Raw genomic sequence first — 19,597 nt, forward strand, 5'->3', positions numbered from 1 at the left:
AGGTTCCCTATAAAAAGTAGAATTTTCATTGGGACATAAAAGGATGGACCTCCAGGGAGGTCAGTAGTTAGAGAAGAAGAAGAAGCAGAGTGTTGCAGGCATAAGGGGCAGCTAAAGAGATGGAGAGTCTTTTTCTTTCTTTCTTTTTTTTTATTAAAGATATTATTTGAGTTTTACAATTTTCCCCCAATCTTGCTTCCCTCCCCCCACCCCCACCCCACAGATAGCACTCCGTCAGTCTTTACTTTGTTTCCATGTTGTACCTTAATCCAAATTGGGTATTATGAGAGAGAAATCATATCCTTAAAGAGAACAGAATTCTCAGAGGTAACCAGATCAGACAATAAGATATCTGTTTTTTTTTTCCAAATTAAAGGGAATAGTCCTTGTACTTTGTTCAAACTCCACAGCTCCTTATCTGGATATAAATGGTACTCTTCTTTGCAGACAGCCCAAAATTGTTCCCAGTTGTTGCACTGATGGAATGAGCAAGTCCTTCAAGGTTGAACATCACTTCCATGTTGCTGTTAGGGTGTACAGTGTTTTTCTGGTTCTGCTCATCTCACTCAGCATCAGTTCATGCAAATCCCTCCAGGTTTCCCTGAAATCCCATCCCTCCTGGTTTCTAATAGAACAATAGTGTTCCATGACATACATATACCACAGTTTGCTAAGCCATTCCCCAATTGAAGGACATTTACTGGATTTCCAATTCTTTGCCACCACAAACAGGGCTGCTATAAATATTTTTGTACAAGTAATGTTTTTGCCCTTTTTCCTCATCTCCTCAGGGTATAGACCCAGTAGTGGTATTGCTGGGTCAAAGGGTGCACATTTTTGTTGCCTTCTGGGCATAGTTCCAAATAGCTCTCCAGAAGGGTTGGATGAGTTCACAGCTCCACCAACAGTGTAATAGTGTCCCAGATTTCCCACATCCCTTCCAACAATGATCATTATCCTTCCTGGTCATACTGGCCAATCTGAGAGGTGTGAGGTGGTACCTCAGAGAAGCTTTAATTTGCATTTCTCTAATAATTAATGATTTAGAGCATTTTTTCATATGGCTATGGATTGCTTTGATCTCCTCATCTGTAAATTGCCTTTGCATATCCTTTGACCATTTGTCAATTGGGGAATGGCTTTTAGAGAGTCTTTTTCATGGAACGGATAGTACAGAATAACTGGATTGAAGAATAAATGACAGGGAGTAATATATTAAATGACTGGAAAATTAGGAGGAGGATAGGATATGAAGGAGATTGAATTCCAAAAGTGTATTTGATTCCAAAATGGATTTTGTTTTTGATCCAGGAGGCAATAAAAGGCCACTGGATTGGAGTGGGGAGATAATTGAGGCAAGCCAACTCACCAGCAGGCAGTTGTAATGATCCAGGTATGAGTTGATAAGTTTCTGCACTAGAGTGATGGCAGTATCAAAGGGGAGAAGGGAGATTTTTCAAGAAATATTGCAAAAGTGAAATTCATTGGCTTTATCTACAAATTAGATATGGTGAGAGGCAGGGATGAGAGATACTAAAGAACCTAACTTGTGAGCTTGAGGAATTGAGAAGACAGTGTAACTCTCAATAGTTATTTTTAAAAAGGTGAAGAGAGGAGTGTAAAGGCAATGATAATGAGTCCTATTTTGGATACATTAAATTTAAGAAGTCCACTGGACACCCAGTTCAAGATTTCTGAAAGGGCAGTTGGAGATATAAAATTGGAGGTCAGCAAAGTGATTGGAGTAGGATAGATAGATTTTAAGTATCATCAATATAAGAATTGTAATAAAATCCATGGGAGTTTATGATATCACTAAGTGAAATTGTATAGATGGAAAAAGTACCCAGGACAGAATTCCAGGGAACATCTATGATTATGGGACACAAACTGGAGGAGGATTCAGCAAAGGATACAGTCAAATAGATGGAAAACGGGGAGAAAGTGATATTTTGACCTAGAGAGAATAAAGTTTCAAAGAGTAGAAAATGATCAGCATCATCAACAGCTGCAGCTAGGTCAATGAGAATGAAGATTGAGAAAAGTCCATTGAATTTGTCAATTAAAAGATCAGTAGTAACTTTGGAGAGAGCAGTTCTGGTAAAATGGTAAGGTCAGGAAGCAAGTTGTAAGGGATTAAAAAGAGATAGAGAGGGAAAAGTGAATTTTATAAAGTGAATATTATAGACAGACTTTTCAAGGAATTTAGCTGCAAAAGACAAAAAGGTACAAGATGATAGTGGGCATAATGGGTTCTATAAGGTTGTTTTTTTTTAGGATGGGGAAAACAAGGATATGCCTATAGAAGAGAGATTGAAAATAAGTGAAAGGACATAGCTCATTCATTTCCACCAGCTTGAGTTCCTCTTGTTTCAACCACAGTCTCTGTCTCAGCCATTGCCTTTGCATGGCCTGGACCATTGAATTTGCCTTTCCACCTTTCCACCTTCCCCTATGACTTCCCACTTCTTCTCTGTTGTTTCCCTTCAAGCACAACCTGTCTGGATACTTGAGTGACAGAGATCATAGCTGAAATCAAGGGTTTGGAGCCCCTTGGTTTGGAGGAAGTAGAGGAAAGCCTCTTTCAGAAGAATTTTTATCAGGAACATCCTTATTTGGTTAGGTGAACAGCCCAAAAGTGGAAACATATGGAAGAAGCAAAGAAATTACACTATAGGGTCACAATAGAGATAGCTGAAATTAAGAGTTTGGGGCCCCTTGGTTTGAAGGAAGTAGAGGAGGAGGACCTCTATCAGAAGAAAAAAATTGGAAATCCTGGAGGAAAAAAAAAAAACTCTTCAAAAAGAAATGGAATCTTGAGGAACTGCCCAAATTAGAGAAGAATTTTTATGAGGAACATCCTGATTTGGCTAGGTGAACAGCACAAAAGGTAAAAACATATGAAAGAAGTAAAGAAATTACAATATAAGGTAACAACTGCCCAAAACTATTCTAAATTTCTTCTTTTTTTGGGGGGGGGGTTGCAAGGCAAATGGGGTTAAGTGGCTTGCCCAAGACTACACAGCTAGGTAATTATTATGTGTCTGAGGTCGGATTTGAACTCAGGTATTCCTGACTCCAGGGTCAGTGCTCTATCCACTGTGCCACCTAACCGCCCCTCTAAATTTCTATAAAGCAAATTTTCCTGCAAATACAATGCATGTAATTGCAAAGCATAACTTTACTGAATCTACTGCTATCCAAGTTCAAAGATGACCTGTTGCTCCAAATGGGTTGGATATGGTTGTAGTAACCCAGATGGAATCAGGGAAAATATTGCCTTATTTGCTATCTGCTATTGGCCATATAAGTTATCAGATATTCCTAGAGAGAGGTGATGGGTTTATTTTTTTTTTGTGCTGGCATCAATTTAAGAACTGACCCAAAATGGTACAATAAGTAGCTGTTGACTACATTAGAACATGTCATTTAAAATCCTCTTGCAGTTAGGATAGTGCTCCAAAGGGACCACAAATATGAAACTTGGAAAAAGGTGTAGAAATTCACATCACAATACCTGAAAGGAAGACTTTTTAAATTTTGAGAAGAATTATTCATCTTGAACTTGATGAAACAGAATGCTTGATATGGACTTTGAACCTCAAATCAGGAAGATTGTTGATCAGATAAGAATTGACAGGAAAACCCTAATGTGGAGTACAGTTTAGCCAAAAGAAATGAGGCAGCTGAAGAGTTTTGAAAGACTACATTCACATCAACATTGATGCTCTGGACCAGAGTGCAAATCACAATTTTATTCAAATTGTGGATGTATGTCATGAAGTAGACAAGGTTGAGAAATTTATTCACTTGATAGAGATAATGAACCAAAAGGAAACTAAAACTGTTATTTTGGGAGAAACTAAAAGAAGATATGATGAACATATCAGAAAAATGAAGAGAGCTGGGTGGCCTGCAATGATGAGTCAACAAGAGTGAGACTGGATTCTAAATAATTTAAACATGGAAAAGCTCCTATCCTCATTTTCACACATGTTGCCCCAAGAAGGGTAGATGTGGAAGATGTGAAATTTGTCATCAATTTTAGATGATTATATGCACTGAACTGGACAAACTGCCATAGTACCAAAATTTTCTTTACAACTAATATCATAAAGCAGTTAATGATTTCATCTCTGTGCTTCAAGAGGCTAATAAACAATCAATCCCAAATTGCTTCAGTTAATTGCTTCAGGTTGTTCCAGAGAGAGAGAGAGAGGAGGCATGAAGGCTAATCAACCTGACAGATATACTCTTTGGACCAAAGGGGTTGATTTAATACTTTAGGGATAGATAAAATTATGAAGAAATTACTCTAGTCTGCTTAAGAGAGATTTGGGAACAAAAATTCAGAATGGTGTCTACACTGCTTCAAGTTACTACAATGGGAATTTTGGAAGTAACAGACTGGTCTGCTGGTATATATAACCCAACAGGAATTTATCAGAGTGGCTATGATAGTACATAGCAATATGGAAATAATGTCCCAAATCTGCACAATGCACAAACATGTACAACAGGCACATGTATATCCTGCTACTGAAGCTGCACCTGTGATAGCTTATTCATTGCCAACAGGATATTCTCAATAAGACTTTAGAAGTATATGTAAATGTCTCAGTTTTTCTTAATTGCTCTTTATATTATGTATTATCAGACAAGATGATTATTTGAGAAACATGGGAGATGCAGAAATAATTACAATGCAACAGTAATCACGGTGCACTTCTTTGCTTTTTAAATTAGATATTTCTCTATATTCCTGAAACAATCTTTATGGGGTTTTGGGGACTAGAAAATGCAGGCAGTGTTTTCATTTGAAAAAAAGAGTAAAAATGAAGGAATGCATGATCTTCTAATACAGATATTTGAAGACTAAACAAAAGAGTGGGAATGATAGAGAAAATAAACTAAGAGATAGGATTAAATGGGATCTCTTGAACAAGCAAAATGGTTATCACTGGTAAAGAGTAAGGCCACTTCGTGTGTGACAGGATGGTCTAGCAACAGCTAGTGGTCAGTTGAAGTTATGTAACATAAATTTGTAGTTAGTCAGAAAAATTTTGTGATTTTCTTCACCTTTGTTCTGTAGCTCGCACAGATGAGCAAAGATAAGAAATTGGGGACATTTTGTTCATTTTTTTAAAAGAAAGGCTTAGATTTGAATTCAAAGTTTGCAGAAACAGTTTACAAATTACCAAAAAAAAAGTTCACAGGTTAGGTTCTTTTGGAGAAGCAGCAAGATAATGAGTTTTGATAGAGGTAAGAAAAGGCTGGAAAAATTTGGGGAACCACTCCCCAAAGAGGGCTAGTTTCCCACAGGAAGACAAGTAAACAAGGGATAAGTAATAGAGAAAGGGAAGGGAGTAGAGTTTGAGTATTGAAAGTCTCCCTAGAGCAGGCTGCCCTCCAAAGGAAGGGGATTTGCTATTAACTGTAAAGAAGGGAAATGGGGCAGGGGATGCTGCTACTCCAAAGTGGGCTATCCTCCAAAAGTAGAGGAGCAGCCCAAAGGTAAGAAATTGTGGGAGTAATTCAAGGTTGATTGACTGGGCATAATCATCAGTATCATATGGGACTTAGGAATTCAGGAGAGGAGGATAGTGTAACATTGAATTGCTTAAAAACAGAGTCATGATGAAGAGAAAGGGAGAGAGTAGCTAGTGCAGGGGAAATGGCCTGGAAGAAAATTGATGAATCAAAGAATAGGTCATGGTGCAGATGAAGAGTAGGATTATATACAGGAAGGCAGAGAGTGAGATGAGAAACCAACAACAGATCACAATCAGATAAGATTTCAGAGTTCTTGAACACAGAAGCATTACATTTGAAGGTCATGACAAAATCAAGGATACAATCATCTTTTTGAGTTGCTAAGGTTAGATGGAGAAGTTTTAGTTCATGGGAGATGAGTAGAGCTTAGTATATTTGAGGGAGACTCAATATTCATTTTGAAGTCCCCAAACATATGTGAGGGGCAGGAGTTGGGAGAAAAAATACCTGGTTAACAGGTATTAAACTCACAGAATCAAAGGCAATTACCTGGGAAGTCTATAGACTATAGCTATCAGGATTTTTTTTTAATTTATTTTTTTATTCTCATTATGTACAAATGTTTTTTTTTACATTAATAAAATATTCTTGTTTACAAGTAAACAAAATACCCCTCCCCCCATGAATATAGATAGACTTCCTTGAGCGAAAAAAAGGTAAAGGGGAGAGAAAAAAATTAAAATAAAAAAATAATAGTAATAATTGTAGATATGGCCAGGTGGCGCAATGGACGAAGCACCAGCCCTGTAGCCACGAGCACCCGAGTCCATATCCAGCCTCGTAAACCCAATAATCACCCAGCCATGTGACATGCAAGTCACCCAATCCCCACTGCCCTGCAAAAATCAAAAAGAAAAAGAAAAAAAAAGACCCAAAATAAAATAAAATAGTAATAATAGTAGGGGTGGCTGGGTGGCAGACAGAGCATTGGCCCTTGAGCCAGGAGCACCCGGGCCCAAATCCGGCCTCAGACACCCAAAGATCACCCTGCTATGTGGCCCCAGGCAGGCCACCCAGCCCCACTTGCCCTGCACCCTCCCCCAAATAATAATAACAAAAAATGTGCTTCAGTCTTTGTTCCAACACCAACAACTCTGTCATGGGTAGATCACATTCTTTATGATAAGTCCATCACAAAAGTTACTTCCATATTTTTCCAACATTGCCATTGCTGATTACAACTCCCTCCTTTCTTATTTCTCCACTACCATATACTATATTTTCTCTCTCCTTTCACTCTGACTCTGCTGTAGGGTTGCTGAGTGGTGCAGTAGACACATCCCTGGTCCTGGGGCCAAGAAGCCCTGAGCCCCCATACCACCCCTTAGGCCCAGAATCCACCTGGCCCTATGGTCCTGGGCAGGCCATCCAATCCCAGCCCCTTGCAAGAAGTAAAAAAGAAAATGTGTTATATCTGACCCCTGTGCCCCCATGGTCCATCCTCTCCTCCTTTATTCACATCCCCACCCCTTCCCCTGCTCCCCCCTCCTTTTTACTCCAGATGTCTACACCCCATTGAGTATATTTGCTTTTTCCTCTCCTAGCCATCTCTGATGAGAGCAAAGGTTCCCTCATTCCCCCTTGTCTCCCCCTTCCATATTATTGTAATAGCTCATTGTAATAAAAAAAAATCTTATTATGTGAAATGTCTTGGACTTTTCCCCCCTCTCCTTTTTCTTTCTCCCATTCCATTTCCCATTTTTTTCCTATTGACTCCATTTTTACACCACATTTTATCTTCGAATTCAGCTTTCTCCTGTGCTTCAACTATAAAATCTCCCTCTACCTGCTCTATTAACTGAGATGGTTCATATGAATATTATCCATATTATTTTTCTATACATGCAGTTCATCCTCATTAAGTCCCTCATATTTCCCCCCCTCTCCTCCAATCTCCATGCTTCACCTGAGTCCTGTATCTGAAGATTAAACCTTCTGTTCAGCTCTGGCCATTCCAAAAGGAATATTTGAAATTCCCCTGGTTCATTGAAAGTCCATCTTTTTCCCTGGAAGAGGACATTCAGCCTTGCTGGGTAGTTCATTCTTGGCTGCATTCTAAGCTCTTTTGCCTTCCAGTACATTGTATTCCAAGCCCTACGAGCTTCCAATGTAGTGCTGCTAAGTCCTGTGTGATCCTGACGGCAGCTCCACAATATTTGAACTGTGTCATTCTGACTGCTTGTAATATTTTCTCTTTGACTTTGGAGTTCTGGAACTTGGCTATAATATTCCTGGGGGTTGGGTTTTTGGGATCTCTTTCTCAGGGGGATCTGTGGATTCTCTCCATTTCTATTTTGCCCTCTGCTTCGAGAATATCAGGGCAATTTTCCTGTAGTAATTCTTTGAAAATGATGTCAAGGCTCTTTTCCTGATCATGACTTTCAGGTACTCCAATAATTTTTAAATTATCTTTCCTAAGTCTGTTTTCCATATCAGTTGTTTTTTTTCAATGAGATATTTCACATTTTCTTCTAATTTTTTCATTTTTTTGGTTTTGAAGTATTGATTCCTGATTTCTGGTAAATTCATCAATCTCCCTGAATTCAATTTTTTGTCTGAAGGATTTGTTCTCTTCAGAGAGTTTTCTTATTTCTTTTTCCATATGGCCAATTTTGCTTTTTAAAGCATTCTTCTCCTCAATAACTTTTTGAACCGTTTTATCCATTTTACCTAAGCTGTTTTTTAGCATGCTTTTTTCTACAGCATTTTTTTGGATTTCCTTGACTAAGCTACTGACTTCATTTTCATGTTTTTCCTGCATCTCTCTCTCATTTCTTTTCCCAGTTTTTCCTTCTAATTCCCTCATTTGATTTTCAAAGTCTTTTTTGAGCTCTATCATAGCCTGAGCCCAATTTCTGTTTTTCTTGGAGTCTGTAGATGCAGGAGCTTGTGCTTCCTCATCTTCAGACTGAGTATTTTGATCCTTCTTGGGCTCATTTGCAAAATATTTCTTAATGGTCTTCCTCTTGTTTCTTTGCTTGTTCATTTTCCCAGCCTAAGCCTGTTTTGGGGGTGCTTCCTGAGCTTTTGGGACACTCCCACAAGGGTCTCAGTGTGTGAGGTTCTGTCCTCCCTCCTGGTCTGTGAATGACCATAAGCACCCCCCTCTGCCACAGGCCAAGGTGGGGGGAGCTGTTGTTCTATGGGGGGGCCTAGACTGTGATCAGGATCTGAATGTGGTCAGAGCCCCAGAGTCCTGTTCCAGGGGCAGAGGACAGAGCTCCGGAGTCTGTCTCTCTTTACTCCCCTTGCTCAGCTCAATGGGCTCATGCCCTGGGGGCTCCTGCTTACCTGCTCCACCTGCTTCTGTTTCCGGGTCTGGGCTGCAGAAAGACCAAGCTGCTGGCTGTGTGCCCTGAGGGCTGGGCTCCACATGCTCGCTCTGGCAGAGGTCCCCTGCTGTTCCCCCACTTTGTGCTTGGTGCTCCCCTGGGTGCAGGTAAGGAGACTTCCCCGCTGCTGTGAGCCATGGCTCCCATCACCTGGGGCTGCCTCCGGGAGGCTGGGGTTCTTTCACTCTGGCGGGCCACTGCTCTGGTGGGCCGCCCCTCTGACCCTGGGGAGCAGAGCCTTTCTGCTCTTTTCCAGGTTACCTTGAGTAGGAGAACTGCCTCACTGGGTCCCTTTGTGGGTTCTGTCTCTCGAAAGTTTAGTTAGAGTCCTTAGTTTATGAGTTTTTATCAGCGAGCTCCTAAGACTTGATCCCTTCATGTCACCATCTTGGCTCTGCCCCTCCCAGCTATCAGGATTTTGATTTGATCATATAAATGAAATGAGGAGTCTCAGAGAAGGAGTGATTATTGAGTAATGAAGAAAGGGAGAGAATCTAGAAGAGGCAATGGGGAAGGAAGGTTCCAACTCTCACCTAGTTCAGTGAGTCAAGAAGAAGGAGTGAAGATCTAGCCACCACTGGAAAGGATGATCAGGCAGACTGTGTCATCAAGGGGAAGGGACATTTCAGTGCTCAATATAATGCTTAGCATAAAAAGAACATTAAATAAATGCTTATTGAATGACTACTTTCCATACCTATAGGACCTCCCCTCCAAATTCAAGGATCTCTCAAGATACTGTAGTAGCACTCCTTTCTTAAACTTTTCAAATAAGCCTTCAATGCCATAGATGACTATAATGAAACAATACTATTTATGTCTGTCTTTCTCGCCCAATAATACCTAATCAACATATCTCCCATGCATATTGCAAACCTTCCACTAGATCTGAGAGTTTCTAAGGGATACCTTCTTTGTCTCTCCATATTTCTTTTAATGTTCCTTATTATTCTGGGGAGTCAACTAGGTTCCATAAATTATTCCAGAGATGCTACACAAAAGATGTCCAAAACTGAGAGAAGGGTAATCTGATTACAAGAAGAAAATTTCTACTCACTGTGAATATATTCTTTCTATAAATACAGTTATAACAATATAATTAAACCCTCAAAAATTTTCATATTACTTCATTTAATCTTTATAACAGCACTCTTATTTTGTGCCATTCAAAGGTTTTGGTGAGTAGGAGGGCTACATTCATGAGAATGATGAGAAATTTAATTTCTCATCAATAGATATAGAGACACAGTTAAATAATAAAGAGAAAATTGACCTTTGTGCAAGGAAAAGTTATGTTAAAGTCCTCCTTCTGACTCATAATGGTGGTGTAATCTCTTAATAAATCATTTAACTTTCCAATTCTGAAGTCAACTCTAATACCATAAATTGCAAAGATGGTACTACCAGATTTCCTTAAGTATAAGACACATCCTTTTTCAAAAAATTTGGAAGCATCTTTTACAGTGGTTATAGAATTTTTTACTCATAATTCCCATTTTTTCCATGCTTGTTGTCTTTGTGCTCATTGTTTCACATTTTTTACTAGTACATTAAGGTTACATTTTGCCAAGTTCTACCCAGAAATGACTCAGAAAGATTTTTGTACAGTGCTGAATTCAAATTAAAAGTCATCCACTTTGCAAAAATGAATGGAAATTGTGCTGTGGATCATCAGTTTGGCCTTCCACCAACTGAGAAACTAATCCAAGATTAGCTACAGGAAGAAGAAACCCTACTGAAAATCCCACAGCAGAAGAAGGCCATAAGAGGCAAGTCAGCCAAAAGGCCTGAATTAGAGAGGGAATTGAAGAGATGGATTGAAGAACAAAGGAAAATTGGAATTCCTGTGTCCACAAAGATGGTTCAGCATGAGACAAGAAGAATTGCTGTTGAAAAGGAAGTTACTGACTTCCAAAGAGGACATAATTGGTGCTTCAGGTTCATGAAACAGAATGGATTAAGCATGCGTCCACACACCAAATTTGCCCAGGGAGGGCTTGTGGTCAACCACAGAGCAGAGCACAGGCAGGAGAACAGTCAGAGCCTCTCCTGAGACAGTGATTTGTCATCAAACACAGATGAGGACAAGCTAATAGATGGTAGTTTTGACAGTGATGAAGAGTTGTATGAAATTTATGATGAATAAAACTTGAGTTCAATAACTTTATGTAATACATTTTTTTCAAATTTCAGACCTCAAAATTAAGATTTGTTTTTTACATGGGGAAATATGGTAACTTTGTTTTAGAAATTATATAATCTAGATATTTTCCATGTCAATGAAGTAGTCATGTCCAACAAAACATAAACCTTAGGACAGTTTTAAGCTTTAAAAACATAATTGTACCAAAATTTATATGTACTTCAGTGAACATTTCGGTCTTTTGATTTGTTCATAAATTGAATTAAAGTGAGGCAGTATTGATAGCTTCACTTTCTCTTCCAGAGTCATTGGAGTCCAGTAAAAGAAAGACAAAGACAACTGATGATGGCTCTTGGTGTGTCTTTGGTGTCTAACCAAGTTCTAAGAGTTCCACATTAACTGCCTCAGCTGCCTTCATGGACATTGGAACAAATTATTTTCATTCAGTCTATTCTGCCAGAGGAAGCCTTTATATAGGGGTAGACACCCCACTAACTCACCAAAATGTTTGAGTTCCTCAAGTACTCTCAATCTGCTTTAGCCAGTCTGCCAAAACAGTATACTAGGATGTGACTATTGTGCAAGCTCTAAGCTTCTTGGAATCACAAATGAGAGCTGAATGTATCAGGTAGACAAAGATGGAAAGCTTAGCAGTCCTCACCCTAGAGGTACTAACCCTTTCTTGGGCATCATTGATTTGGAAGTTCTCTCTATATCATTTGTGCATTTTCATCTTTGGTAATTCTTGTATATGCCTTTCCATAAAACCTTTATTGAAGATCTACACTAAACTTTGAATATTTTTCTCTATTTTAAAAACATATTGATGCCCTTTGTTTTCACATCATAGTTGCTTCCCAGTACTTAAATCCTTACCTTTAATCATTCAAGTGAGTCAACCCTTGAAACAAAGGAGGAAAAAGAAACACAATTAAGCAAAACCAACCAACTCATTGACAGTGACTCATGGTGTATGTGTGTATGTAACAATCCACACCTACAGATCCCAACTCAATAAAGGGAAAAGAGGAGCATTTCTTCATCAATTTTGCAATGATTCTGGAGTCATGATAATCCTTTATAGTCACTATTTTCCTAGTTCTGTTTTTTTTTTCATTCTGCATTAGTTCATACTCCTAGGGGCAATATAATGGCTCTCAGGTCCTTGGAATCTTTTTTCTTAACTATTTTATACCAAACAAAAATAATCAGTACAATCACAATAGTTCATGATCTCCATTTAGGAAAACGCTTCTCTCTAGAGTTCTGTCTTTCTACCTAAAGCAAATTTTGTGTATCTCTAACTTCTGATTTCTTGATGTTTGATGCAGGATAAAAGACAGGCAAAGAAACAAATAATACAAATTATATTATTTATTGAGGTATAAGCATGAGGAAGGCCAGGGTGAGAATTGAGGGGAAAAAATATATTTGGAAGGAACTTTACTCAGTCCTTGAAGAAGCAGGTAAAATTCAAACTTCACTCCAAATCTCTTCGTTCTGGTGATACTCTCCAATGTCTCCTCCTTTACTGAAGTTCAGATTTCCTTCCAGTTTCTCTATTGAACATAGTATAGTTTTTCATTTTAGCATATTTTTCATATTAAAAATGACCCTTCTGTGCCAATGCTTTATAAAGTTTTGAATCTAATTTTTACTTTGTGAAAGACATTTTCTGTATCTATTGAAATGAGTCTGTGTTTTGGATGTTTTCTTTTCATGTGATTGTCAATTATTTTCCTAATGTTGAACTGTATACTTGCATCCTTGATATAATCCAAATTGATCATAGTGAATAATAATCTTCTGGACATGTGCAATAATCTCTTTGCCAGGAATTTATTTAAAATTTTTGAATCAATATATTAATTAATGATATCGGTCTATAATTCTCTTTCTTTTATTATGGTTCAAATATGAATACTGGTTTAAGTATTAGGACTATATTTGTCTCATAAAAAGAATTTGGAAGTGTTTTCTTTCTCAATTCTTGAATATACTTTTTATATAATTGCTTTTCCTAGTTCCTTTATTGTTAGTAGTTAGCTTTATTTTTCTGATATCAGATTGTTTTAGATGTATCATATTCTGCTTATTTGGATATTTTATATTTTTGTAGTTGATGTATTTATTTTAGAGTATCAGGTTTTGGAGGAGTCAGTTTTACTGTGGTCCATATCCTTCTCCCTCTTTTGTTCCTCTTTCCTCTTGGTGGCTCTCTCCTCTTCAGGGCAAGAGAGGGTTGCTGGTTATATTTGTATCACTAATTTGCATACAAAGTTCTAGAATGCAAGAAGTTCTGATCAGCTCAACATTTTGAAAGGTGTCAGAATTGTTTTAATGTAGTCTGTGATTCCTTTCAAAATTGTTGATAGGAAAATGGCAGACTGATAGGACACAAAGGATCCTATATTCTTCAAAAGCACCCCACTCAAGTTTAGAGGTACATCACTTTACTGGACCATAGACAGAATTACCTCAAGACTTTCCCATCCAAGTCAGGAATCCAGAGAGGGAAGCCAGGAGTTCTGAGAAGATTCTGAAAAAGATAAGTTTCAGATGAAGGTACAGAAGGAAGCAGAGGACTGGGTAAAGGTTACTTCCCAGGAACATTTGGAGCAATCCTAGTGTTACTTAGCTGAACTTTGCCATGCCATCTAAGCTAGACTTGTAATACACATTTCCAGCAGAACTAGTGCAACATTCATGACTAGAATTCTAATTAAAATTTTCACATTCAGTAGTGATAATAATGTATAGATTCTTTATCGCATTCTGTTTTGGGTATCAGGAGTAAATTTATTAGTAGGATATCTTATTTTTGAAGGTTAGATATTAATTCTTGGTTAAAGCTTTGATAAAATTCATTTGTAAATCCATTTCAACCTGAGATAGTTTTCTATGGTAATTCATAATTATTTAATTTAATTTCTCTTTCTTAGTTTTTTTTTTTTGCTAATTTGGATATTTTCTATTTATACATGTTATAATTCATTTCCTTTATATTCTCAAACTTGCTGGAACAAAAATTCATATAATTGTTTCTGATTTTTAATTTCCTTGTTATTTATTGTGAATTCTCCTTGTTCCTTTTTAATTTGACTTCACTCTCTCTGTCTGTCTGTCTGACTGTCTGTCTCTGTCTTTTACAGATACATACACTCATCTGGCTTAGCAAAGCTATATCAATTTTCTTATTTTAAAAACATTTCTTCCTATGGTATTTTGATATTCCATTTTATCTATTTGCTCTATAATTTTCAAGAACTATTCTGCCTGTTCCTTTCATGTTGGCAAAGAACCAGAAATCAAGAAAAGATCTATCAGCTAAACTAGATGACAATTTAGTTTAAAGTGAAGTTTAAAGTGGAGTTTAAAGAAGTTAATGTAGACATAGGAAAAACTGGTCAACTTAGATATTTTAAAATATATAGAAGACAGAAACCAAGACAGAAAGTAAAGGATGAATATAAAGCCATGACATAGTCCTCATAGGATATTGTTATGAGAGTTAAAATTCAGAATTAGATGAAGCTGGTGTGGAAAACTAAAGACAAAAAAATGTTAAACAGAAAGAAATAGGCTGGCTTCTTTAGAGTACAATGAGAACAGAGGATAGGTGTCAGGTATGTTTTTTTGTTCTGCTTTCTCTATCAAGTGATTGATAATTGGATCATAAAATGCAGGTTAAAAATAGTTGATGGGGAGGTTCTACCCAAGATAAGTATGGAGCTAATGAGAAAGCACCTTATTATCCTTGATGAATTCACATCATCAGACAAAAAAAAGAATTATATCTTAGGGCATCAACAAAAAAAAACTGGAAGACACAATTATGAAAGATACTGGAAAAGGTCCTCAATATCAAGCCATATAAACATAAGTTCAAGAAATGAGAAATATTTAATCTGAAAAAGAGGAGAGGCTATAATGCTAATTACAAATGGGGATCATAATAATTACCTTCAGATATTGGTGAAGACTCAATTAGAATAAAAATTGGGGGGCAACTAGGTGGTGCAATGGATAGAGCACCGGCCCTGGAGTCAGGAGTACCTGAGTTCAAATCTGACCTCAGACACTTAATAATTACCTAGCTGTGTGGCCTTGGGCAAGCCACTTAACCGCATTTGCCTTGCAAAAAAACTCAAAAACAATAAAAGAATAAAAATTTGATTTGTTCTGCATGACCCAAAAAGACAAAACTAATAAACCTAAATAGAAGTTTCCATATGTGAAATTTTGGCTAAGAGTAAGGAAAAACTTTTTGTAATTAGAACTTTCATGACTAGCCTTAGGAACTAATTTCACATAATTTATTCATTTATTTTTCTTTAAAATGAACAGAAAAATTACTTTCTCTCCCTTGCACATCCCACCTAGAAAATTTTTTAAAAGGGGGAAAAATCTGATAAGAAAAATGTATAGTCAAGCTAAATAAATTCCTGAATGGGAAACATCCAAAAAAATCTATTTCTCAATCTGCATTATGAATTATTAACTTCTCCATTTAGAAGTAAATAGGATATTTGTTACACTATTTGGAGTCCTTAAATCTTTCAAAGTTGTCATTACAATGTTGATGCTAACTTATGTTCGCATTTTTTCTTATCTCATTTTTCATCAATTCATAAAAAACTTCTCAGGCTTTTCTGAAACCATCCCTTTCATTATTTTTACAATACAATAGTATTTCGTTACATTCATAGATCATAATTTGCTCAGCCATTCCACCAAAAATGGGTACTTTTAGTTTCTTCATCATCACAAAAATAATTGCTTTAAATATCTTTCTACACATGGTTCTTTTTTCTCTTTGTTTGGTGTTTTATGTTTGGATTATTGAACTACTAGCAATTCTGGATCAAAGGGAATACACAGTAACATTCAGGAAATAGTTCCAAATTTCTTCCAGAATGTTTAGATCAATTCAGAGCTCCACCAACAGTGCTTTCCCTATCCAATAGTTATCATTTTTCTTTTTTTGGTCAGCTTTGACAATTTGATGAGAGTGTGGTGAATCTCAAAGTTGCTTTAATATGAATTTCTTATTTTTCCAAATTGAATTCTAATTTTTTAAAATTATAATTCATTTTGAATATTAACACAAAAAGAGAAAGAACATTACCATGTACATGACACAGCTTAAAGAGAATGCAACCAACTGCCATTTCACACTGATTAATCTTTTTTGAAAACTATGTACTACAATCATTTTCAAAGCTACCCTACTTTTTTGTGTTCACATCTGAAGTTTTCTTTTATTTTCTATCATGTACTTTATTTTGATTCTTTCTATTTACTTTTAAAAATTTTATTACTATTGCAAGTGTTTCCCATATAGTGTTGTATTGGGCACAATAGCGATCCTTTTTTCACTACTGATCTTATTAGGAAGGCTTCTAGCTTATCCTCATTACAAATATTTACTGATAGTTTTAAGTAGATATTTCTTATTGTTTTAAGGGAAAATCCCTTTCTTATGTTTTCAAGTATTTTTAATAATGAATGAATTTATCAAAGTTCTATATCTTCTGATACAATCATCTGGTTTTTGTTAATTTTATTATTGCTATAAGCAATTATGTTAATATTTTTCCTTATATTATACCATCCCTTCATTCCTAGTATAAATTTCACATGGTCATGATATATAATCTTTGTAATATAATGTTGTAGTCTACTGATTAATATTTTATTTAGGATATTTCTCTACTTTTGTTCTTCCTGATTTAGGTTTCAGTACCATATTTATTTCAAAAAAGGAATTTGGTAGGACTCATTCTTTGTTACTCCCAATAATTTGTTTAATATTGATACAAATTGATCTTTTCTCCTGATACTTTTTATCTTAGGAAGCACATTTCTGACTTGTTCAATTTCTTTTTTCTAAAATAGATTTAGATGTTCTATTTCCACTTCTGTAAATGTAGGCAGTTTATTTTTGTAAATATTCTTCCATTTCAATTAAATTGTTAAATTCATTAGCATATAATTGAACAAAATAGCTCCCTATGTTTGCATTGATTTCACTTCTGTTAATGACACCAGCTAATATCAGTGATACCTTTTCTATTTTTAATTATTCTAATTTAGTTTCTTTCTCTCTTTGTGACCATATTAGCCAATGGTTTATCTATGTTATTAGTTATTGTTTTTATTTATTAATTCAATATTTTTATATACTCAGTTTTATTAATCTCACCTTTAATTTTTAAGTTATCCAATTTGGTGTTTCATTAGGGATTTTTAATTTGTTCTTTTCCCATTTTTAAAATTACATGTCAAATTCATCGGTCTGCTCTTTCTCTATTTTATTGATATAAGCATTTAGATATATAAATCTTCCTCTGATTATTGATTTAACTAGATCCCATCAATTTTGAAATTACTTCATTACTGTTATTTTCTTTAATGAAATTATTACTTATTTCTATGTTCTTTAATCAATTCATTCTTTAAGACTAGATTTCTGGTTTCTGGCTCATTTTCATGACCCCTTTATTGAATATAATCATTATTGCACTGTGATCTGAAAGAGATACCATTAATATTTCTGCTTTTCTGCATTTAACTATAAAGTTTTTATGTCTTAATATATGGTCAAGTTTTTTTATAAAGGTACCATCTGCTACTGGTAGAAAGTTGTATTCCTTTCTATCCCCATTCATTTCTCTCCATATCTAGCTAGCATATTTTCTACATAATTAAAATTCTATTTATCTCCTCTTCTTTCTTATTTTTAGCTTGATTTGTTTAATTATGAGAGGGGAAATTTAAAGTTCTCCATTATATTATTACTATATATTTCTACCTCTGATTCATTTAAGTTTTCCTTTAAAAATTTAGATGCTATAGAATTTGGTAATATGTTTCATATTAATAATGCTTCATTTTTATTGTACCATTACCATAATGTAGTTTTCCCTGTTTATTTCTTTTAATCAAATGTAGTTTAGCTTTAATTTTGTCTGAGATCATGATTGCTACCACTGCTTTTTTTTAACTCCAGTTTTAATATAAAAATTTTACTCTAGCCCTTTAGTTTTCAACTCTGTGGGTATCTTTCATTTTTAAGTGTGCTTCTTGTAAAAAATATATTTTTGGATTCTGATTTTTAATCAATTCTATCCATTTTCATTTTACCAGTGAATTCATCCCATTCACATTCAAAGTTATAATTACTAGTTCAGTTTTTCCCATCATACTATTTTTCCTCTCTATTAATCCTTTTTATTCTCTCTTTTTTACCCTACCCCTTCTTACAAATTTGATTCAGTTCTAACCACTAACTTTAATCCACATCTTTATAAAGAATCCTTTTCTCCTCTTATCCTCCCAATCTTTGATTTACCCAACCTTCTAAGAATCCCTTCTTTATCCTTTCCCCCTATATTCCTACTTCTTAATCTTTATACTTTTCTAAGAGTTCCTCCTGGATACTATCCCCACACCTTATTACCTTATAAATTTATACTTTTATATCCTTACAAACATATCTATTATTCCTTCTTTAATGTACTTCTGATGATACTACGATTCCAGAACTACCAACCCTTCACTCCCACTGTAGCAGTTCTTCCATTCATTTCTGTTTGTATGAATTAATTTTATCTCAATCAAACAATTTTATTTTTTAAATTATTCCATCATACTCAATCCAACCAGAAGCCCTCTATTAAATGTATTTTCTTTCAAGCTATCCAAGTAATAATATTCTTAAGAGGACAGAAAATTTTCTACTATGTAAGAAGTAAACAACTTTATGAGTCCCTTATAATTGATCTTTAATATTACTTTATCTTTCTCCTGGATCTTATAAATCAAATTTTCCATTGAGTACTAACTTCCTGGCACAAAACCTGAAAGTCTTTCCAGGTCAATAAATGACCTTTTTTTTTCAAGTAGAATTATACTATTTTACTGAGTAGATTATTCTTTTTTTTTATTTTAGTACTCTTTTTGTTTTATTTTTCCAACTGCATGATATGAAAGTTTTTCATCATTCATCCACATGCACACTTATGAGGTAAATAATTTTCTTCTATTCTCCCTTTCTACCCCCTTCCCCTCAGTGACGAACAGTCCAGTTTAACATATTTACACATTAGCCATTTTTTGTATGAGGAATTAGGACTAAGGGAAAAGAAACAAAATAATGGAATAGGAAGGAAAAATGTAAGAGAAACTTTTAAAAAGTGAACATAGTGTTCATTCAGATTCTGTGTTAATTTGTTTTGGGTTTTTTTTTGGGGGGGGGGGGGGATTGTTTTGTTTTGTTGTCTGGATATGGAAAGCATTTTCCATAACAGGTTTCCCCAGGTTGTCCCAAATCGCTGAACTGTTGAGAGGAGTTGCATTCATTAAAGTTGCTCAGTTTACAATCTTGTTGCTAATATGTACAACTATCTCTTGGTTCTACTCCCTTAGTTCAGTCTCAGTTCCTGTAGTTCTTTCCATGCTTCTCTAGAGTTCGGCCATTCATGATTTCTTATAGAAAAATAGTACTTCATAATATTCATATACCCAAAATTGTGCACCCTTTCCCCAATTGCTAAGCATCACTTCA

The 19,597-nt window shown here is 35.6% G+C and overlaps 1 pseudogene; it reads left to right on the forward strand.

The window, feature by feature from the left end:
* The first annotated feature begins 3,156 nt into the window (after positions 1-3,156).
* LOC141494222 (putative ATP-dependent RNA helicase DDX5 pseudogene) lies at positions 3,157-4,592 on the forward strand (annotated as a pseudogene).
* The last annotated feature ends 15,005 nt before the right edge of the window (positions 4,593-19,597 follow it).

Source organism: Macrotis lagotis, chromosome 7 (assembly GCF_037893015.1).
Source record: "Macrotis lagotis isolate mMagLag1 chromosome 7, bilby.v1.9.chrom.fasta, whole genome shotgun sequence".
In the NCBI taxonomy this organism is placed as follows: Eukaryota; Metazoa; Chordata; class Mammalia; order Peramelemorphia; family Peramelidae; genus Macrotis; species Macrotis lagotis.